This window comes from Lissotriton vulgaris, chromosome 1_2 (genome assembly GCF_964263255.1).
Source record: "Lissotriton vulgaris chromosome 1_2, aLisVul1.2, whole genome shotgun sequence".
NCBI classification, from domain to species: domain Eukaryota; kingdom Metazoa; phylum Chordata; class Amphibia; order Caudata; family Salamandridae; genus Lissotriton; species Lissotriton vulgaris.
Genome location: NC_141686.1, coordinates 287,482,737 through 287,507,154, shown reverse-complemented (window position 1 = coordinate 287,507,154; position 24,418 = coordinate 287,482,737).

Genomic DNA, 24,418 nt, shown 5'->3' with positions numbered 1-24,418 from the left:
GCTTGGATGTCACTTACTCGCCTTGATGACGTAAGCGCGAGTAGAAGAGCCACCTTCCACGTGAGGAATTTTAAGTCCGCTGAATAGATGGGCTCAAAAGGAGGTAGGAGGAGCTGAGATAAAACCAGATTCAGGCGCCAAGAAGGTGGAGGATGACGTATGGGCGGATACATTCGAAAGAGGCCTCTAAAGAACTGTAGAATGATTTGAGAGGAATACAGAGAGGTGGTGCCATCATGTTGAAAGCGGGAAATCGCTGCCAGAAAGACTTTAAGAGTGGAATGAGAAAGTTCTGACTTGGCTAGAGATAAGAAAAAAGGCAGGATTTGCTCCGGCTTGGCGTGCAGTGGATCAAGGGCTTCCTTGTGGCACCAGACACAAAAACGCTTCCATTTCAACTGATATGTTTTGATGGTGGAAGGAGCACGTGCATGAGCCAGAACCTTCCTGCACTCCGGAGTGATATTCAGACCTGCAAACTCATTGTGTTCAGGTTCCAAGCATGCAGTTGGAGATAAGCCGGATCCGGATCGCAAATCCGCCCCTGGTGCATGGTGAGCAGGTGAGGCAGAGGGCGTAGAGGTATCGGATCGCACTGAGACAACAGGAGGAGGTCCGAGAACCACGGGCGATGTGGCCACCTGGGCGCAATCGGAATGACGTGGCATGGTTGGAGCTTCATCCTGTGCAGCAGGCGTGGAACAAGAGGGAGCGGGGGGAAAGCGTAGACGAATTCGCTCGACCAATTGATCGAAAACGCATTCCTGCTCGATTCTCTGTGGGGATGCCGACTTGCAAAGCATACAATTGCCAATACTGAGACTCGCTTATTTAGCTATTCAAGGTCATTTCATGAAAGAAAACATGAAATTGTGCTTTAGGAATTGCAATTGACTCCAAAGTGAATTATTCAGCAAACATTTAATTTTTTTAATAGTTTTTTCAAAGAGCAACATTTTTTTTTTTCACAACCAAAAAAGAGCAACATTTTTAGTTGTACATTTCCGTACACTCATTTGAAAGGGAAACAAAATATAATGACACGCTGCAACAGTTACCACACCATACAGTTGGCCAATTCAACAATCATATCACATTCATACAAACAAATTACGAAAAAGGTAAGTAAAGACAGTTCCGACTGGTTGAGACTGAAACTACAGGATACCTGGACACTAGGAGAGTCAATCTACCTATGAGCACTGAAATGCTCTCGTTACCTCACCCACTGGCTGCGGGTGCATAGGTGTGAAAGTGTGTCGGGTTTCCGCGTCAAAGTCAATGGAGCCTTGGAGAAAGATGCTGCAGGCGACCAGGAGGAAGATGTCCGGAGTGATCCAAGGGTGGATCAAGGAAGATGGAGACCTGAAAGCAGAGGGGACAATGTTCACAGTCACTAGCCAGTGACCGGTGTGGAACCAGGAAGGAACCAGATGATGTTGTCGCGATCAGGTAAAGAGTGGACGCTTGACTCTGCAGCCATGTGGACCAGGAGGTGTCTTTGACAACCAGGATGGAGGCACGAGTTGTCCCACGCAGGCTCTCGCTGTCGGCGGTTTCTGTTCCGGAATCGGAGTCAACAGGCCTTGGCAAAGGCAACCCACGCGGTGAGTGAAGATGGTGTCTGGTGCGGACCAGGAGAGTCCGGGGTGCTTCTCCTTTGCAGGGAAGCAAGGGCCAGTCTGGAGCAACCAGACCAGCGGTGTAGATTTCAAGGATCGTCGTCTAGGAGGCCACTAGCCAGCCGGCAAGTGACCAGACAATGCGTCGAGCAGCAATTAAGCAAAAGGGCCCCACGCAGATCTCGTGGATGCTGGAGGGCTGGTCTTTGGTGCAGGAGCTGCTCAGGGCTGGGGCTTCTCAATCCCCAAAGCACTTACTCGAGGATGCCTCAGAAGTCGTGCTGGAAGCGAAGAGCAGTTTCTCCAAGATGGCCGGTCCCACGTGTCACGTCGCACCCACGGATCTCAGCTGTGCTGCAGATGTGGGTTAAGGTCAGAGAGGTCTGGAAGTCTGGGTCTCGTCGGGCTATGAAGTCTGGTTCCACCAGGAAGGACGACAAAGTGAACCGCTAGGACGCTTGATGGTGGTGCCTGCAGATGCAGGGTGGTCACTCCTTGGCCACAAGGGAGATTTTCTTCAGTCTTCTGTGGAGCAGAACGTCAAAGTCCAGACTTTCTTCTTTGTAGTTTAAATTCAAGATAATCTAATTTGGAATGGGACCACCTCCTATCTTTATTCTGCTAAAGGGGGCTGTACTGTGACTAGGTCCCTCCCATGGGTGGGACCAGGAAGGGGGTAGTTACACTCCCTATCCTTTGTCCCGTTTCGTGCCAGAGCTGGGGCTGGAGTGCCCCAGCAACTGGTTTGAACCGGGGTATGCACAGGGACACCTTGTGTGCCCCAGGCATGTCTCATTCCTTTCACTCTTGCCTATCTGAATACACACAGTCCTGTCTGGGGTGGTGCTAGCACCTCCCCAGGCAGGAAATCCTTTGTCCAGGCCTCCGTTGCTGGAAGGTCTCCCAGCAGCAGGAGGTCAGACTTGTGTCTGTGGCAGCAGCATCCATTTTGTGATGCTGAGGCTCGGGTTAACTTTAACCGGGGTTCTAGTTACATACATGTCGTGTCCCTCTAAAAGGGTGGAATGCTCCCCTGTCGCCAGAACTGGCGAGGGGGTAGTATTCCAATTTGTATGACACCTTACTCGACATGTTTTGATAATGCTAATCCAAAGTTAGCAATAACCACGAGGATTATAATGCACTTAAGAGTATATGGTATAGCGTTATCATGGAACAGCTATAAGGACATGGTTCCGAAAGCTGCAGACAGGCTCAGCTCATGCTAGAGCACAATCTCACATAATTCCAAGCACTCTGCCTTCAGGATTGATAAGGCCTGCCATAGGAGTGACTTATAGGAGTATATGTGTCCATTTTGGGGTTAGATATAGGTATACTAAATCTAAAGCAAAGGGTGATTAAACCACCTTGCCCCAGCTGTGTTACTAGCCAGTTGTGTCAGTTTGGACGGCCAGCCAGGGTGGCATAATACATGCTGCAGCCCCTGGTAGGCCCTGGGTGCACCTATGCCCTGGGTACCTAAGGTACACTGTACACGGGCTGATAAGGTGACCCAGTATCCAATTAGATATATACCTAAGGTACATGGAGTCCATTATAACAGAGAGAGCAGGAAGCCTGGGGTCCTTAATAGCAGGATCCCAGGCCAACTATGTCAAAAACCAGCAAAACACTAGGCAAAAAGTTGGGGGCAACCATAGTCAGATATCCCCCCTCCTACATAACCCCCCACCCCCAAACGAAAGTAGATAAGGCTCTCCTAAGCAATCCCTCACCCTAAGGGTATCTGAGGGTCTCCGCCATAGGGAATCTCTACCTGTGGTGTGTTTTGGCAAAGTAAAAGGCTGGTGCTGGGATGGAGTACTGATGTGAGGCTCCACTAATGTTGGGCTCAACTTCCTCCAATCACTATCCACCATATATGCCTTTCTTTCCAGGACTGAGTTGCAGTGTGCTCTCAGGGTCAACCTCTGGCTACCTAAAGCTGGAGGCTGGGTCCCTCTGGTTGGCTTACTGGAAGGACAGGTCAGGTTTGGGACCCTCAGGTCCCAGGTTTGGCTGTGCCCAACAGTGTCCATCTGTGGGAGGTCCCTAACTAAGTTTAAGGGGGATCCCTCAGGAGTTTGGTTTATTTTCACCTGGCTAGGACTGCTAGCTTCGGTGCCCTTAATCTGCTGATTGGGGGGTTCTTTTCGACAGGGGGCCCTTTGGGGTCCACCACTAGCCTCCCTGACCTCCACAGCCCTGGGCTGACTGAAGCAGGTTAGAGAGGGGCAGGTTACCTGCTCCAGACTGGATCCCACCTTGGAAGGGTCCACTGACATCGGGGGTTCTGCCAGGCTTAGCCTGACTACCTCTGGGGCAGTTTCTTCACAAGGGGTAAGATCAGTTCCCTGAGGAGGCTGATCCTTTCCTAAAGTCTGGTGGGAGGGAGATTCCTCTTCCTTCTCAATGCTCTCTGTTTGTGTGGTGTGATCCATAATTTCAGGCTTCACAACACATGAATCTGTTTGAGTTTGGGCTGTGGCCATCACAGCCCCACCAACCTTTTCAGGAAGGGACTCAGTTTGGGTATGGGCTGTTACCATCACAGCCCTGCCAACCTGTTCAGGGAAGGAATCTGTTTGAGATTGGGCTGAGACTGGCACAGCCCTCCTGACCTGTTCAGGGAGGACATCTTGGACTGGGGCTGTGGCCATCAGAGCCCCACTAACCTTTCCATGGAGATTTACCATTCTAGAATGGGTTTCTTGCTCTACCTCAGCCCAGGCTGAGATCTCTAAATCATTCCCCAGTAGACAATCCACAGGCAAGTTTGATGACAATGCCACTCTCCTGGGACCAGTGACACCTCCCCAGCTGAGATTTACCACTGCCATGGGATGACCTTTCTGCACTCCATCAATCTTGGTCACCTGGTATGTGGCTCCAGGTAAAATTTGCCTTGAGGGGACTAGACTCTCAGGGCCCGATTCATAGAATGAACTTAAGACTCAATCCTAAACTTACTACTATTTTGGTATTCACAGAATGCACTTACTACTTTTGGCATTCACAGAATGGATTTACTACTTTTGGTATTCACAGAAGTTAGGATTTTGTCTTAAGTCTGTCTTAAGTCAGTCTTAAATCTATCTTAAGTTTGTCTTAAGACAAACTTAAGACAAAATCCTAACTTCTGTGAATACCAAAAGTAGTAAGTTCATTCTGTGAATGCCAAAAATAGTAAGTGCATTCTGTGAATACCAAAATAGTAGTAAGTTTAGGATTGAGTCTTAAGTTCATTCTTTGAATCGGGCCCTAAGTCTCCATAGTGATGCTAGCCCCTGTGTCTCTATAGGTCTCAACTTTCAGACCATTGATGAGGGGCTCCTGTCTGTACTTGTCCAAAGTGTTGGGACAAGCAGTGAAGTTGGCAAACCCCATGCCATTTTCACAGACAAGAGTAGCTGTGGTAGGGGACCTTGTTAGGCCAGAGTCCACCTGAGTTCCCCAAGTATACCCAACCAAATTCTTGGGGGCACTCCCACCACCTGGGGGATTACTACTAGTAGTAACAGGAGGTGGTGGAGTATTACTGGGAGGAATGTTTTCCTTATTGTTGGCCTTGGGGCAACTGCTGTCAGTTTTCCAATGGCCTACCTGTTTGAAGGCATGGCAATAAGGTTTCTTTTGGGTATTGGAAGGATTCTCGGACCCGCCCCCTTCAGAGGATTTTTGGGGCCCTGATGTGGTTTGATCTTTTGATTTATTCCCACCCTTCTCTTGAGGCTTGGTTGAGTCTTTCTTTTGGTCACCACCCTGATTCTTAGGCCTAATCCTGGTTCTGACCCATTTGTCTGCCCTCTTACCCAATTCTTGTGGAGAGGTCAGATCTGAGTCTACCAGGTGCTGGTGTAATAACTGGTTCTGACAATTATTTAAGACTTGCTCTCTCATAATAAGATTATACAATCCTGTGTAATCAGTAACTTTACTTCCCAGTAACCAGCCTTCCAAAGCCTTAGTGGCACAATCAACAAAGTCAGTCCAATCCTGAGCCTGAGTTTTCTGGGTGTCTCTGAACATCAACCTGTACTGTTCAGTTGTTAGGCCAAACCCATAAGTCAGTGCATTTTCAGGACTTGGTAATCATTAGCATCCACATCTCTAACAGTGAGGAGCTTATCTCTACCTTTACCTTCAAAGGAGAGCCACAATATAGCTGCCCACTGACTCTGGGGTACCTGCTGTACTTTGCAGGCCCTCTCCAGAGCAGTCATCCATTTGTGGATGTCATCCCCTACCTTATAGGGGGCACTTTTTTACTCAGGTGTCTATTATCAAAACTCCTGTCTTTATCCCTAGGGATACTGCTGCCACCAGTGGGTTCTAACCCACTCAATTTCTGCTCTCTGGCAAAAGCAAGTTTCTCCTTGGCAAGGGCAAGTTCTTCCCTTAGGATCCTTAGATTAACTTCCTTCATCTTTGTCTCATGTTCTCTTCTCTGAGGGGAAGTCATCCCCCTCTGAGAAGATGTATGAGAGACATGGGAGTGAATAGATTTGTTCTCTGGAGTGAGACCTACCTCTTATATTCTCAAGGTTAGGCCTGCTTGTGGTTAGGTCTGGGGCTCCCCCAGATCCATCCCCATGTAGGCTTAAGTTGGCCCTTGTAAGTCTGCCGACTAAAGGTTGGCCATTGTCTACCTCTCCATCAGAGGTTTTCCCATCTTCCCTACCATCTACACCTTCTGTTTCAGGGAGGTTAGAGTCAGGGTCACCTTCTAAGGGGGGCATGCTTCCATCTCCTGGATCAGAGGGGCCTGGGTTAGAGGCTCTTCTAGCATCATATGTCTCTAAGAGACCTAACAGAAAAGGAAGGGTAGGGTTAGAACCCTGTTTCAGTTTCCCGGAGGTACACAATTGTCTCATCTCCTGGAAGCTGAGTGCTGCATATCTGGAAAGGACCTGTGGAGGGTGACTAATCACAAGGGAAGTCACTGTGTTCTCTCCTGTGATTGACATGCTTTCTAGTTTAGGGGTGGTGTGTGCACCTACCTACACTATGGGTTTTCTTACTGATCCCTTGCTAAGAGTTGTAGTCAGGGTGTGCTAGGCCCTTTCTACTACAACAGCTGGTTCAGTAGAACTCAGAGTATTTCTAAGCTTTGTTATATGTACCTATGGTACCTTATGTGATCTTTCAAATGATATCTCAAGATTATATTTGGTAAAAACAACAGCAAGCTCAAATCCCAACCACTGCACACCAATGTGAGAAGTTGGCCTGATATATGTTGCTCACTAGTTCTAGTGATCACCTTGTATCAGTCCAAACAACCCTTATGGTGATTGGTTGTAAAGTCAACCTTATAGACCAGCTATCCTAATGGTAGCATGGACAAAGCAGTCTTAGGCTAAACTCTTTTGGCATGTGAAGCCAGCTGTTTTACCACATATAACCCCTTGAATACCAGATGAAAGGACACCACACAGGTTGTTATGAAAATAAACAATATATGTATTACTAACAAACACCTCTGAACTCTTTATGAGATCAGAGGGCTAAGCACATAACAATACTCTTCAGAAAAATACAATAAGTCGCACAAATTACAATGGTGCCCTAGGGGCACAGCAAACCATATACTAAGTAAATGGGTTAGGGAGAACGATAGAGGAAATGAAGATGCCCAGAGGCTGTAGAATCGCTGGGGCTACACTACCCTAACCTTAGGTAAGGAGCAGGAGGTCCACGGGACGCGTGTGCAGTGTTAGAACACACACGCGGGTTCCAATGCAAAGTCAACGGGCACAAACAAATTACGAAAAAGATAAGTAAAGACAGTTCCGACTGGTTGAGACTGAAACTACAGGATACCTGGACACTAGTAGAGTCAATCTACCTATGAGCACCGAAATGCTCTCGTTACCTCACCCACGGGCTGCGGGTGCATAGGTGTGAAAGTGTGTCGGGTTTCCGCGTCGAAGTCAATGGAGCCTTGGAGAAAGATGCTGCAGGCGACCAGGAGGAAGATGTCCGGAGTGATCCAAGGGTGGATCAAAGAAGATGGAGACCTGAAAGCAAAGGGGACAATGTTCACAGTCACTAGCCAGTGACCGGCGTAGAACCAGGAAGGAACCAGATGATGTCGTCGCGATCAGGTGAAGAGTGGACGCTTGACTCTGCAGCCACGTGGACCAGGAGGTGTCTTCGATGACCAGGATGGAGGCACGAGCTGTCCAATGCATGTTCTCGCTGTCCAATGCATGTTCTCGCTGTCGGCGGTGTCTGTTCCGGAATCGGAGTCAACAGGCCTTGGCAAAGGCAACCCACGCGGTGAGTGAAAATGGCGACTGGTGCAGACCAGGAGGGTCCGGGGTGCTTCTCCTTTCCAGGAAAGCAAGGCCCAGTCTGGAGCAACCAGACCAGCAGTGTAGATTTCAAGGATCGTCCTCTAGGAGGCCACTAGCCAGCCGGCAAGTGACCAGACAACGCGTCGAGCAGCAATCAAGCAAAAGGGCCCCACGCAGATCTCGTGGATGCTGGAGGGCTGGTCTTTGGTGCAGGAGCTGCTCGGGGCTGGGGCTTCTCAATCCCCAAAGCACTTACTCGAGGATGCCTCAGAAGTCGTGCTGGAAGCGAAGTGCAGTTTCTCCAAGATGGCCGGTCAAACGTAGCTCGTCGCACCCACAGATCTCAGGTGTACTGCAGATGTGGGTTGAGGTCGGAGAGGTCTGGAAGTCCAGGTCTCGTTGGGCTCTGAAGGCTGGCTCCACAAGGAAGGACGACAAAGTGAACCGCTAGGACGCTTAATGGTGCCTGCAGATGCAGGGTGGTCACTCCTTGGCCACAAGGGAGATTTTCTTCAGTCTTCTGTGGAGCAGAACATCGAAGTCCAGAGTTTCTTCTTTGTAGTTTCAATTCAGGATAATCTAATTTGGAATGGGGCTGTACTGTGACTAGGTCCCTCCCATGGGTGGGTCCAGGAAGGGGGGTGGTTTCACCCCCTATCCTTTGTCCGGTTTCACGCCAGGGCTGGGACTGGAGTGCCCCAGCAACTGGTTTGAACCGGGGTATGCACAGGGACACCTTGTGTGTCCCAGGCATGTCTCATTCCTTTCAGCCCTGCCTATCTGGATACACAAAGTCCTGTCTGGGGTGGTGCTAGCACCTCCCCAGGCAGGAAATCCTTTGTCCAGGCCTCCGTTGCTGGAAGGACTCCCAGCAGCAGGAGGTCAGACTTGTGTCTGTGGCAGCAGCATCCATTTTGTTATGCTGAGACTCAGGTTAACTTTAACCGTGGTTCTAGTTACATACATTTCGTGTCCCTCTGAAAGGGTGGAATGCTACTCCCGTCGCCAGAACTGGCGAGGGGGTAGTATTCCAATTCGTATGACACCTTACTCGACATGTTTTGAGAATGCTATGCCAAAGTTAGCAATAACCACGAGGATTATAATGCACTTAAGAGTATATGGTATATCGTTATCATGGAACAGCTATAAGGACATGGTTCCGAAAGCTGCAGACAGGCTCAGCTCATGCTAGAGCACCATCTCACATAATTCCAAGCACTCTGCCTTCAGGATTGATAAGGCCTGCCATAGGAGTGACTTATAGGAGTATATGTGTCCATTTTGGGGTTAGATATAGGTATACTATATCTAAAGCAAAGGGTGATTACACCACCTTGCCCCAGCTGTGTTACCAGCCAGTTGTGTCAGTTTGGACAGCCAGCCAGGGGTGGCATAATACATGCTGCAGCTCCTGGTAGGCCCTGGTTGCACCTATGCCCTGGGTACCTAGGGTACACTGTACAGGGGCTGATAAGGTGACCCAGTATCCAATTAGATATGTACCTAAGGTACATGGAATCCATTATTACAGAGAGAGCAGGAAGCCTGGGGTCCTGAATAGCAGGATCCCAGGTCAACTATGTCGAAAACCGGCAAAACACAAGGCAAAAAGTTGGGGGCAACCATAGTCAGATATCCACCTTCTTACAGTGTTGTCTGTCCGCACCAGCAGCGAGTGGCCTTGTATGAGCATCTGGAAAGATTTCAGAGCAAGGAAGATGGCCAAGAGTTCTAGACGAATTATATGCCATCTTCGTTGAGCTGCAGTCCACTTGCCCTTGACTGGCATGTCGTCAAGGTGTGCCCCCCAACCTTCCAAGGAAGCATCCGTTGTGAGGATGAGTGTAGGAGCCGTTTCCTGGAAGGGCCGTCCGCGGCGATATTCGGAAAGTGAGCCCAACATTCCAAAGCTGTTTGAATGCGGGGGGTCAGGCAGATTTTGTCGTTGAACGACCCTGAAATTTGTCTCCACTGTTTGTCCACCTACTCCTGTATGAATCCCATGTGAAGTCTGCAGTGTGGGATCAGATGTATGCAAGAGGAGGCCATGCCCAGAAAAGATTTCAAGATCCGGACAGAAACTGACTTTTTTGATTTTAGAAAAGCGACCATCCTGAGTATGCGAAGGTGTCGCTCCTGGGACACCAACACCTGTGCCAGACGAGAATCGATCAAGGCTTCTAGAAAGATTCTCTGTTGTGATGGGCGAAGATGAGACTTTTCCTGATTCACAGAAAGGCCTAAGGTTTGAAAAAGTGAGAGACAGATCTGAGTATGCTGTTGTGCTTTTTGACGTGTCTGAGCTTTTATTAGACAATTGTCTAGATAAGGGTAAAATTGAATGCCTCGCAGGCGAAGGAAAGCTGCGACTGGAGCCATGATTTTCGTGAAGACTTTCGGCGCTGATCGAAAGCCGAAAGGCAACACTTTGAACTGGAAGTGCTTCGATCCGACAGTGAAGCGAAGATATTTCCTGTGTTTGTGATGTATTGGCACATGAAAATATGTATCTTGGAGGTCGATAGTGGAGAGGAACTCTCCGGGATTGAGGTATTGCAAAATTTCCAGTAGGGTCAACATTCTGAAGGTTTGTGATTTGATGAATTTGTTGAGGGCTCGTAAGTCCAGAATGGGGCGCCATTCTCCCGATTTCTTCTTGATTAAAAAGAAGCAGGAATAAAAGCCCCTGCCCTGTTGTGCTCGAGGGACCACTTCGACAGCCCCTTTTTGTATCATGATCTTGACTTGAGCCAACAGATCTTTTAAATGAGGTGGTGGGGGACCTGAAGGATCGACGGGTTGGCGGAAATTTTGTAAACTCGAGAACATGTCCTTTCGAGATGACATCCAGGACCCAACAATCCGAGGTGATATGAGACCAGTTGGAGTAGTTTTGGGAGAGTCGGAGAACACTTGTTGGGGAAGTCACTGCTTTTTGGAGGTGTTTCCCCCTGTGTAATTATTTTTTCTCCAATAAGGTCTTGAATCAGTCTGGCGATTTTGAGATTGGTAGCAGTACCTTTGCTTGTTGTCGCTATAGGAGCGGTACTGGGAGGATCCACGAAAATTTGAAGAGCCGCCTCTTCCGCGTGTGCCTCGAAAAGGCTGTTTCCTGTTCTGGAGGCTTCCTAAGGAACGAGCAGTGTCTGTGTCTTTTTTAATGGAGTCAACAGCGTCGTCAACATGCTTGCCAAAAAGTGAATCACCATCATATGGCAAGTCAAGAATTCTCGCTTGTACCTCGGGCCGAAAAGCTGTTGATTTGAGCCAGCCCTGCTGTCGCAAAACAGCGGCTCCAGCAAGTTGTCTAAACCCTGTTGAAGAGATGTCAAGAGCGCAATCTACAATCTCTGCCGAGATTTTTTCTCCTTCCTGGACTATCGTCTGGTCCTCGGTTCGGAAGAAATACAGTAGCTGGCTAATCAAAGCTGCTATCTCAGACCACATTTGGCGGTCATATCTCCCAAGGATGGCCAGCGAGTTCGCCGCTCTAACCGCTGTGGCAGCCATGGTGGTAAACTTCTTACCAATAGAGTCAGACCCTCTTGGTCTGGAGGGGGGTTAGAGGAGTGGCCGGATTCCTTGAACGTTTCTGGGCAGCCTGTGTTACAACGGAGTGCGCCTTGGGGTGAGAAACAAGGCATACTGGAGAGTCTGCAGGCGCCTTGTACTTTTTGTCCAGACGTGGTAACACAGCTGGGATGGAGTTTGGTTGTGCCATGAGTTTAAGGCCTTCCTGCCATATAAAATCAATAATTGGGATGGTATGAGTTTGTTTAAGAGGCTGATCTTTGAAATCATAGAGGAAGCAATCCGTTTGCTTCATCTCTAAGGTTAAATGGAAACGTTTGGCAGCACGCACCATCAAGTTATGAAATTTTCCAATGTACACCGGCGATGTCGGTGGCGTAGATGGCGTTTGGGCTCGATAATCATCCCAATCCGCGAGGACTTCATCTACATCTTGATCAGTGTCCTGATTGACATCCGCGTCTTCATCAGTATCTGGCTGCGGATGAACCGGCGACTGCGGCATCTCTGCATGGTTGGGTGTTGGCGCAGCAGTTTGAGGAGTTTGTGAAATAGGCTCAGATGGAGGGAACCTGCGATTGTAATCGTCAAACATATTCTGCAGATTGGCCACCAAAGAAGACAGTATTTGAGTCATTCGTTCTTCATGTGGTGCCTGAAAGCGAGCTTCCTGGACAGGAAATAAAGCACATCCTTCCTCTTCATACTCCTCATCTTCTTCCTGGCACTTTATATTGAGTTCAGATGGAGTGTTTGCAGGACGAAAAACGTCATTCACATAGGAGCCGTCATCAGAATCGTCTTCTGCAGATTCAAATAATTGCGTTGGCAGAGTTTCCGTTTTATACTGGAGAATAATAATATTATGTTAAATTAAATTCTTTGAATTGACCCCTACCAACCAGGGAGTCGTCCATATACCCATAATACATCTCACCTATATTGTGTGATGCAATTGCGCCAATCAAACATTATTGGTGTGTCTGTTCTAGCGCATTGATATTGAGTGCATCCTGTATAATATTGCCACCATTTGTGGAAACCATCTTCCCTCAAGTAATTACTGAGGCTGCTGCAACACATATAAAATGGCAACCACCAATTACTTATTGCTATAGCTCTAACTCAGGGGTGTGGAATTTAATAAAATATCTACTTGTTCATGGGGCAGGTTGCTTCATAAATCTACTTGTCCTGTAACAAAATCAGTTCTCCCAGATGTAAATACTGGGGCTGAAGGTAATGGTAAGCAGCAGTTCCAGGGTTAGATGCCCTTTTGGGTCTGTGCAAACCTACTAACTTGCATGTTTTAAGGGTTTTCACCAACTCTTCTCTAATCTTTTCCCATACTGAGAAAGGTTGGAAATTTACTCTTGGCAATGGCAGACATAAACCTTCTTCCAGAGTTGGGAAAAAAGTGGTTGGAGGAAACGTGAACTTGCAAAAACTCAGATTTTTGCATGAGCAAATCTACAAATGCATATTTGCTCATGCTAAAATGCTGTTAACAAATATTTTCTAGGAGTACTATTTCCTGGCCTTCTTCTGTAAAGTATTGTGACTTCACAAAGGTTGTATATCTGCACCTAATGTAGGGACAAGGGCACTTTTGAGACTTTATTTAATAATTGGGCCCCTAATTAGGTCTAGCGTTAACCATGACATTTTGGGTTTATTAAAATTCTGTCTCTCTCTGTCTATCAGCTAGCTTCACAGTGAGTGACAGTAGACTGTTCCTTAACAAGGAGTATAATCAACACAGCTGTTTTGTTCAGTGCTAGGAGCTACTGTGGCAATGTGCACTTTTTGAGACCAAAACAATTTTTGCTTGTGCCAATGTTTGTTATAATGATGAGGACCCGGAAGCTCCCACACCAATACATTTTTACAAAATCCATGCCAAAACAAGTCACGCACTGACAAATCCAAAAGGCTGAACAAAAATTTCCGACCTATTGGCTTTACCAATGCTTGTTTATTTTTGTTTCCCATAATCTTATTAAAACTGGTTACACTGACTTTCCATTATGAATATTTGGGGGAAATACTAGCATACATCTACACATTTTACCAAATGATGCTGCAAACAAACGGTACCTAAAATGTTACAGTAGTTTAGCAAAATGTTTTTGCATTTGCATTTTTCTCTGAAGATTTCATTTTGAAAGCAAAGAATCATCAATCTTGCTTTCAAACCTCTGCATATATTTGCATCTAATCAGAGAGCATTCTGGGAGCAGTATACACAGCCTCATATTGCTAAACATTGAAAAGTGTATACACATTTTTATACTGGAACCACTGTCAGTAGCATAGTCTGAGCTTACAACATGTACTTAGATCACTCACCCTAATAATAAAGGTTTGCATTAATGAACCATAAATACAAGCTTGAACAGATTTAATACATGGACGCAAATATTACCTTAACTTCAGGCAATGTGTTTTACTGATACATAATATGGTATTGTAAACTAGCAATCAAAGGGTTTGTGATGTAGGGGGTTGGGTCTGCTTGTCCCAAGGACAAAAAAGACATGAAAATGTGTTGCCCTTGACCCCAAACAATATGTCACAGGCCTCCCTATTATCAAAAGGGCATACCTGATATGTCAAATATGCGTGTGTAACATAATGTCCAAGGACTGCCGACCGCTATATACCAATGTCCTTAACCACATGGCTGCTGGGCGTTTCCCCCCCCAGTGCTGGAAAATGCCATTTTAGTGGCACTATGACGAGCTCAGCTCGTCATCAGCACACAACACCCGTGGGTGATGACGAGCTGAGCTCGTCATCAGCATCGAAAGGGATAAACAGCCAAATCTTAGCTCTAGAGTTGTCCTGTCAATACACAGACCCACCTAATTATGTATTGTATCTTATTGTTTCTTCATACCGCGCATGTAGGACAAGAGCATACAGCCGCAATCACTATTACTTAACTGTGCAATCTCAAAAACTGTGTTACCATCGTATCAATGTGTTCACGTCCTATTCAATGTATTGTCCTGGTGTAGCATCAGTAAATCAATAAAAGTCTATGCATACCGGGTGATTAAAATAAGACCTAGTGAATATCAGATTGAAAGCTTATTTCCATATTTCTTTAGAAGATAGTACCATATCTTGCAAGTACCCTATATTACATAAATTACTTCACCTACAATAAATTGCTTGTGTTAGTTTACAAATAAATCATCACTTCTCCAAAACGCTTAATAGTAATATTCAATATTCAGGTCACATTATCCAAAAAGAACATTACAGTATATTATTGATGCTAATGCATGCCCGGTCCCCACCCCAGAGCTCTGCCATCTGCTGCTGCCGGGTGCCAAACCAAGGCGGACGTATCCGCTGCAAGCGTCGGTGGCCCTGAGGTGTATGAAAAGAGTTTACAGCGTGTCGGCAGGGACCCCACACTACTCCTCTCGGCTGCCGCTGGTTGGCTGGCCCAAACGGGAGACATACTTCACAACCACCACGCTCCGTGCATGGACGGAACGCAAGATAACCGAGGCGGAAGCCTGTTCACAGATGAGCAGCTCCATCCCTACGAACAGCTCATGGGGGAATTTGACCTCCCTCCTTGACACAATTAAAGAACTCACAGGACTCGCAGATCTACACACCTGGGAAGCAGTCGCTCTAGGAATATTCCGAAGACCGAAAACACACAAAGTGCAAGTCCGCTTCACGGCACTTACTACACTCCTTGCCAAAAGAAGTACGGCCATGAACTGGCGAGCCGCATTAGGCCCCCCGATAGAGGCATGGGTGGGAGCGGTACAGAAATGGGCAAAGGCAGAGGAGGAGACCCTGAGGGAGGAGAAAGCAAATAGTCTGCGAAAGCACCCCATATCATTGGAGTGGGCCATGCTATCCCACCAGTTTAAACAATCGTACAGATCCAAATGCCTCTCAACACGACCCCACGAACTTGGCAGTAAAAACCTTGCAACAGAGCACGCATGACACAGCCCCCACTGCCCCGACCATCACGTGATGTATGAGTGCTCCGCTACACGCTGCACTGTATACAGCACCTAGCGTCGTCGTCCAACGGATAGCCCTTAAACAATGCTATGCCACACCTACAGACTGTAGCTGACATGACCAAGACGCCCTCCACGATGCCCACGCCCTGACTCCCCCCCGCAATACACCCCTGGTTTATTCTCCCCAGCTCCCTCCGACATCAGGTTACAGAGAAAACAAGTGGACTACAACTTCCGGTATCCCTGCCGAATGCAGGGAGTATGTCCTTTGGTTGAACAACAGCATCACTATCGCTAAATTATGCATAACATGATGTAACGTGATTCTATTGCAAAAATGTTAATAAAAATGAATTTTTTTTTTAATTATTGATGCTAATGCATGATCTGAAAGGCAGGGTCGAGTGTGTTACAATTGACTCACTTGATATGACCAAACCAAAAAAAATATCAACACCATCAACCAACAAGTCACATTTTCCATAACATCATTCTGTATATCAATTATGATAACACGTCTAGTGTCTATTGCTTCAGTCTCCTAGGAAAAACTGTAGTTAGTAATCAGTATTAAGGCCCAGTTCCACAGCCCAAAGGCCTCCTTGCGTCTTAGATTAAGTTCTCTATTCCAGCCTGAGAATCAAGGCCTATATGGTCTATACCATAGAAACAAAAGCGTTTTGGCTGTCCTGGCACCTTGCATTCTACTGCGTGTACTGCCATCGGGTATCTGTAATCTTTTTATTGAAGGGCTCTAAGGTGTTCACTAATTCTCTCTTCAAGTACCAAAATCGAACTTCCCACATAGATGCATTTTCATTTGCATTCAATGATGCAGACCACATATTTGGTATTGCAGTTAATGTTGAAACATATGTCATATGTTTTCCCATCGGCTCAACTGAAGTTCTTTTTCTTATCTTCAGCCCATCTTCACATCCCACAATGTCCACATTTGTGAAACCCTAATGTGCATTGGTCCATCCAGTATACTGGTGTCTTGTATCTGGGATAACTAGTACTTATTAATGATTTTAGTATCCTGCCCCGCCTAAAAGTGACACCTGGTCTCCATGGTGTGAATTCTTCTAGGGTTTTGTCGCCACGTAAAATGTCCCTGGGTTTATGCATACTTCTAAATAAAACCCTAGACAATCCATTATAGTCTGTTATTAGTCGAACTTTGTTTGGCGTACCCTACTCATGTGTTTTGTCCCTCAAAGTGTCTTGCCTCTTAATTTTTGAGTTCTTCTTTTCAGCTAATCTGATAGTCCGTTTATCAAACCTCTAGCAGAGAAATGTACCATCATGTTTTCCAAGCATATCTTAAAGTCTGAATCCTTGCTACAGTTTCTAATTACCCTTTTCAATTCACCATATGGTATGGCTCTGATCTGATAAAAGGGGCGAGCGCTCAAGGCATGTAAGATTGAGTTGCATGATGACAGTTTACAGAATAATCTGCAGTATCTCATTATCCTGTATAAACAGTTCTACATCCAAGAACACAATGTTGGTCATGCTATATTGATATGTGAATGTAATGTCCATGTCTTTAGTGTTCAAGTGCTCGCAAAATTGTTTCAATTTGCCATTGTCCCAAACAAGATCATAATGCAATCATCAATCTAACAACCCTAGTATTTGATAGAAATGCATCACTCTGTGGTCCTCGGGCCCAAGATTCACTCCTCCTCCACCCACCACATAAAGAGGTTAGCGTAGGAATAAGAAAATCTGGAACCCATGGCCACTCCTTGAATTTGTTGGTACCAGCCTTTATTGAAAATGAAAACATTGTTAGTCAAGATCAATGCAATTATTGGCACTAGCGTTTCTGTATGTTCCCATCGAGTGGCTGGTTTGGTACTCCGCTTACAACAACACGCATGCCAATACTGATATTTTCATTCCATCAGATCACACGTGACACTCATTGTGACCGAAAAACAATTAATTTTTCAAAGTTCTAGTGTCCGCGATGGTATGGTATGCTTTGGACGGTGTTTGTCCTTGGTCTTTGAATGACCGAAGACGCTGGAAGCTAGAGAAGAATATCTGGAGGACTTCTCGAGATTGAATCTCGTTCCCACCCATAAAAAACGGCTCAAACCACAAGCCTTTCAACAAATTTAAAAGAGTCCTCTCATTTAAACACCATCATCCTAAAAACCAAAACAACAAGGACAAACACCGTCCAAACCACACCCTACCATCGCGGGCACTAGAACTTTGAAAAATAATTCATATGACAAAGATAAGATCAACTTTATGGCAGAGATTGGCTCATCTCAAACCTAGCTCTTTTGAGTTCCAGGTCCTGAAAAGAACCCTATCAAATCTTTCTTTTGGGGTTCGAAACGCATTGACCATAATATGACTAGACAAGTGGATAAAAATATAATATCAGGCTAACTTTTGCATTTTAAAATCATTTTTTTGCAATAGACTGATGAAATTGTTTTGGTATCCTGAATAGTACACTGTTTGGTCACTGCCCATATCAGGGTTGTTTTGTTCCAAAAAACTGTTTTTAAAAATTTGCAACCGATTTGGGCCTCCCTTTCCTTTTTTCTGTTTCACTTTGGTATTGTTCATGTCTTTGAATTTTGGAACTTGAGCTTGTTTATTCTTTTTTTGAATTGTATAATTTGTTGTCTATTTCATGTCTAGTGTCCTCCAATAAGTGTGATGTAATACATGTAATTTATGTGCTTTAATAAGTGTAGTCTGTGTAAAAATTGGTTTCATGTACTTTCATGTTAACCATTGAGATTTTCTGAAACAATTACTTTGCAATTTTTATTGAAAGAAAATAATAAAAAAAAGACATGTTTTGGTCACATTGGGTGTCATGTGTGATCTGATGGAATGAATGTTGAGTAAGTATCAGTATTTGCATGCGTGTTGTTGTAAGCTTAATATGATTGGCCTAGCCTTACTGATTAAGGGCCATAGCCCTCGCCCTCCCCTGAGCGCGCAGCGGTCGCGCGCAGCCGAAGACACGCTGAAGAGCAGCCAAAGAGCTGCCCATCTGGATGGGACTAGGGGCCATGGGCCCGACATCTGTGGATAATCCTTCTGCAAGGACCCCTCGTATTAGGTACACTGCGCACACTCTTTTACACTTAAGGACAACCCCTCTTAAAGGATGTACTAGAGACTCCTGGCCATGCCCTGAGGGCCCTTTTTCATGCTTTAACTGCCTTTTTCAAGCTTCTTACACCAAATCCAGCGCTGAGGAGTATAAAGCAAAAGATACATCACAAAAAGGGACAAAGTGCTTTCTCTTAAATGTCTGCTCCCTACCTAAACACATCCTAGAGGTATGGGGCCTAGTACATACAATGCAACCAAACCTATGCTTCCTAACGGAAACCTAGTTAAAGCCCCATACTGTCCCTGCTATAGCTGTGGGGGTTCCCCTGGGCTATAAGTTTGTCCATTTTGATCGCCCTGAGAAAACAGGTGGTGGCCTAGCCATTATGTATAAAGAACACCTGAAGATTACAATACTAGAACAAAAGTACTGCCCACATTTTGAAATAATGATTTTTAAAATGAACTATGCCACTATCAGATTCTGGAAAGGAGCCTTAGTTTATCGCCCTCCGGGATCCAGTGCGGGCTTCTCTCTTGCACTTCTGGAACGCCTAGCTCCACATCTTAAAGCAAAGGAAGATTTCATCCTTCTTGGTGATTTTAATATTCATGTTGATATTTCTGTACACACAGAAACTATCTCTCTGGTTTCTGATCTATCCTCCCTCGGTCTAGATCTGCAGAATAGCGGACCCACTCATATAGGAGGTCACCTCCTAGATTTGCTCTTTACTAATTGCTCCAAAATACAATGTCTACCCACTGTTCAAATAAATTGGTCTGACCACTTTATCGTGGAATTTTCTCTATCCGAGGTAGATAAGCTTTCTCATAAGAACACCCTCCCACCTGTTTGGCATCGACAGTGGCACAAAGTCACTGAAGAGGAATTGCAAAAGGTGTGGAAGCAGCCCATCCCCTCAGAGATGGATAGTGTGGAGTCCGCACTGACCAAATTTAACAACTCTCTTACAGAAGCAATTGATAAAATAGCCCCTCTGAAGTTACATAAACAATACCCTGCTTCCAAACAGAAAGCATGGTATACTGAGGCACTCAGAATAGAGAAACAGAAATGTAGGAAGATAGAAAAGAAATGGAGGAAAACGCGAACAGAAGAAAACAAGAAGCACATCATGAGGCCCAGACTAACTATTATAAAAATATCAAACTTGCACGGAGGAACAGCCTCTCTCAACAACTTGCAGAAGCGGGTAATTGTTCTAAGGAATTATTTAAAATTCTTCAAGAGTTTGTAAAACCAACTGCATGTGAAAGCCCTAATGATTTTCTCAAACATTATGTGATGAAATCTCTCTGTTCTTCGAAAATAAAATCTTGAGGGCCTCTAGTCAAAAGAGTAACATCATTCTTTCTCCTTCTACTCTGCCCACACAGAGAGATACCACACTTATGGCATTTCCAGTAGTCAGTGACTCAGATCTCTCCTCCCTCATTAGCCACATAAAATCAGAGTCTCCAGATGATTTTCTGTTGGCCAAAATAATTGCCTCCCTGCAAACTCTGCATGGACCCCATATCCAAGCATTGATTAACCATTCTCTCAGGGAAGGATCTGTACCCACAGAGTGGTGGTGAACCCTATCCGAAAGAATGCGGCACTTCCATGGACGGACCTTTCGAACCTCCGACCCATCTCCCTCCTGCCTTACCTCAGCAAAACGACCGAGAGACATGTAAACACTAATTTGTCCAAGTACATTGAGGCAGCGGAGGGCCTAGATTTTTCTCAATCTGGATTTAGGCCCAATCACAGCACGGAATCTGCCCTCCTCTCAGTGACCGATAACATCAGGATGTCACTGGATGGAGGGGGCTCCATGATTCTGGTGCTGTTAGATTTATCCGCTGCCTTCAACACGGTGTCTCATGAGATACTTCTCGGTCGTTTGAGGGAGATGGGCATAGAAGGTATGGCTCTGTCCTGGTTGGAAAGCTTCCTTTCGGACCGACTACAAGGGGTCAGACTGGGCTCCCATCATTCCATCTTAAGGGAGCTCACCAAGGGAGTGCCACAGGGCTCATGCCTAAGCCCCACACTTTTCAACGTGTATGTGGCCCGCTTGGCAGACATTGTAAGAGCTCGTGGGTTCACCCCTGTGTCGTACGCTGACGACACTCTGTTCCCCTTTAAAAACCTAACGCCCGCAATACAAAAATCGTTTGCGGACGGAATGAGGGCAATATCGGACTGGATGGCCATAAATTGCCTCCAGTGTAATGTAGGCAAGACAGAGGTCATGCTGTTCGGGGAGGCCACACTTCTGTGGTCTCCTGAATGGTGGCCCCCGGATTTGGGACCAACACCAAGTCCCAAACAGACCGTAAAAAATCTCGGTGTGCGGTTAGACAAGACACTTTTGCTTAAAGAGTACACAAATCAAGTAGCAGGATCCTGCTTCCGGGTCATTGGACTGCTACGACGCGTCTTCCCGTTCCTCTCAGACACCTACAGGAAAACACTCATCCAGGCCTTGGTAATCAGTAGACTGGACTACTGTAATGGCTTATTTATCTCGGCCAATGAGGAACAACTACAGAGACTACAGGTGGTCCAGAACACCGCAGCGAGACTAGTTTCAAATTCCAAAGAAAGATCAGGGCTTCCGACTAGTGCTAAATCTCAGGGAGTTCAACTCTTGGGTAGTGTATCGCCACTTCAAGATGGAGGTCATACATTTACTTCGAAATTTGCTCTTAGAAAGGGATTGGATGGTGCATCTAGATTTAAAAGACGCGTATCTAGCGGTACCTATTTTCCCTCCCCACCGGAGGTTGCTACAGTTCCAATGGGGAACCAAATGGTACAGATTCTCCGCCATGCCGTTTGGACTTTCGTCCTCCCCTTGGTGCTTCACCAATGTCCTCAAACCAGCGGTACAATTCTTGAGAGAGAGAGAGGGGTCAGTCTCATCATTTATTTGGACGACATTCTCATCATGGCACAGAGCGTGAATACAGTTCTTTGACATCTAGTGTGGACAACTCAACTCCTACAGGATTTGGGGTTCGTTATCAACTCAGACAAGTCTATACTGACTCCTGCACCATCTATGGAGTTTTTGGTGTTCCAGGTGAACTCAATAGATGCGCAGTTACTGCTTCCATTGAAGAAAATAATTGCACTCGATAAGAAATTGAGGAGAGGGCTTGCCTCTCAGACTATATCCTTGAGGACGCTAGCCAGGTTAGTAGGCCTTTTAGCCTCATTGATTCAGGCCATCTTTACGGGTCCCCTTCATTACAGGGCACTCCAGAAGCTGAAAATTATGCATTTACGCAAGGGCCTGAACCAGTGCTTTAAATGGGCCAGTACTCACCGGTACTGAGTACCAGCACTTCCAAATTTTTTAACCGCCAGTACTGGCACTTTTTTTTGTCAGGGAGAGTACGGGTCCCCCGATAGATGGAACGGAAGGCTCAGGTTTGGAATCACTTCCAACGCAGGATAGATGCCGCTCTACTTCCTAATGTCGCACATCACCCCGAGTCCTTGAAGTGGCGTTTTTGCAGACAGGTTACTGGATTAGCAGCGCCCATTTGATTTTCCACACACTGCAGGTGTTGGAGGGCTTGTATCAAAGAATAGCAGGGATCCCTGCAGCACCCCATGAAGGACAACTGGCAATGGATCGGTTGGGGGAAAACGAGATAAACATAGAAGGAAGGGGGGGGATGCAAAAGTGTGACAGCTGAAGTTAGATTTGCCACTTTATTCCGATAAAATACCAGCTATTTGTTCAATTCTGAAATGGGTGCTTAGTAATGTTATTTTAACATACATTTGTATAACTTTGACTTGCAGAATTTGCAGGGCAGCGACAGCGCTTGCGTGCGCGTTCAGGCACACACTTTCACAGCTTGCAAATACTTTTGAAGTGATTTTATGCTGTTATTTAGTGGAAAAATATCAATTGTGATTTATCAAGGTTTTTTTGGGAGCCTTTATTTAAAAATTCAGGCCTCAACAGTAAATGTTTCGATTTATATAGTGCACTTTAACCCAGGGTTCCCAAGGCGCTTGCTTAGGGAACCCGTCCTGGTATTCCCATGTGAGATATCCTGGCCAGGTATCCACAAGGTGAAAGCCAGGCATCCTGCCGCGAGGGGGCGTAGTGGAGATTAAGCAAGCTATTGCCCAGAGTCGCAGAGTGTGACCCCGTGAGTTCAGTAGGCACCGGAGCAAGAATTGTCGACTCTGTGGAATTTTTGAGCCCGAGACCCGCCGAGGCAGGGAATTGAACCCTGGTCCACGGCCGATCTCAGCTTCCGGGTCTGCCGCCTCTAACCACTGAGCCACGCTTCTCCACAAGTAAGCGTGCTCTATCAACAAATATAATGAAATATAGCACAACAAAATACTGACCAGGTGGCAAATTTAGGGTATGGGTACATCCATCATGAAATGGAGAGCAGGAGGCAAAAGGGGAAAAAAATAATGACAACATGTAAGAGACTTGTGGAGAGAGTAAGCGAGAGGTGGGAGTAGGAGGGGCAGAACCATGGAGAGAAGGTTAGAGGCTGGGTAGGAATGAGAGGTGAATCGAAAACGGAGAGGAGATGTGACTGTAAAGACACAGAACCAGCAATAGGCAGGAAGAGCCTGACTGTAGTAAAAAGGGCAGAGACAGTGCTTTAAATAGGACGATACTCACAGGTACTGAGTACTGCCACTCCTTATTTTTATCACTGTTAGTACTGACATTTAGCTACTGGTAGGCTCATTGGCTGATAGTGCTGGTAAGCACTAGGCCGTCCGGAAAGAAGCTGTCTCTGACAGCCAAGGCGATTCTGTAGTCCCTAGCTAGCTCAGCCACTTCTGACTATTCAGCTTAGGCTCCATTGATGGTGGAATGCTTTTGTGTACGTCTGCTTGTTTGTTTCTGTGTGTGTGCACGCTTGAGAATACATAGCATTGTGCCAACTAACAACAAATAACGGTTTGACATTAAGAATTTGCAAAATTACAAAACAAGGAAATGTTGACCTATTCTGTTTGGCTTTCATTTTGTGTAATGATTTAACCTGTTTTGTTTACATAAATGCATTTCTGTTGTGTTTTGATATGTGCTGCAACTGGTATAGAAGTCATTAAATATCATTATGTCTTGCCCCTAGCCCCACCCCTAACCCTGCCTGAGGGACCGGGTTTTAGAACCCAGCGGCGTCAGGGAAAACGCCCGATGCCTTCGAGTTCCCCTGCCTTGGCAAACGGAGACACGGGATACTTCTTGATGACGTCAAAGACCAAAGTTTATTGGCTGCAACCAGGAACAGAGGTCTACGAAGCACACACGGGTGGTTCGCTAGAGACTGCACAAATTAAATGAGCGGAGCATGGTCTTTTATGCCAAAAATCAAGCCTCAGGCAACATTCAAAATTAGCATTGGGTTCATACAAACAGACCAATGGCAGCATTACATTTCAAAAGTAGCGTATGACGACAATCCCACTTTCCGTTGTCCAGCCCACCAGAAATGACCAAGCAAATTCCATTTTCCTGTTCAGTCAGGCCGGACAAACCCATCATAAAACCCTCTACCCATATCAGTGATTATGTCGTAAAGGAACGAACAGAAACAGATTGGAAGCAAGATAGAAAGGTGGGTGCAGTGTACTATAAACCCGGGCACGTCCTACTCTTTGATCTACATCTGACCAGCTGCTTAACAAGGAACTGGCTCAACGAGGTCAGCCTCAGGCAAGGGAGTCAGTTCGGCCAGGTCATTCAAAAGTCAGCTAAGGCATACGTGTCTCAAGGACTCATTCGGCCGTAATCATTGACCTATGTGAGGGCAACCACACAAAATGTCTGCCGTACACATAATGGAACCC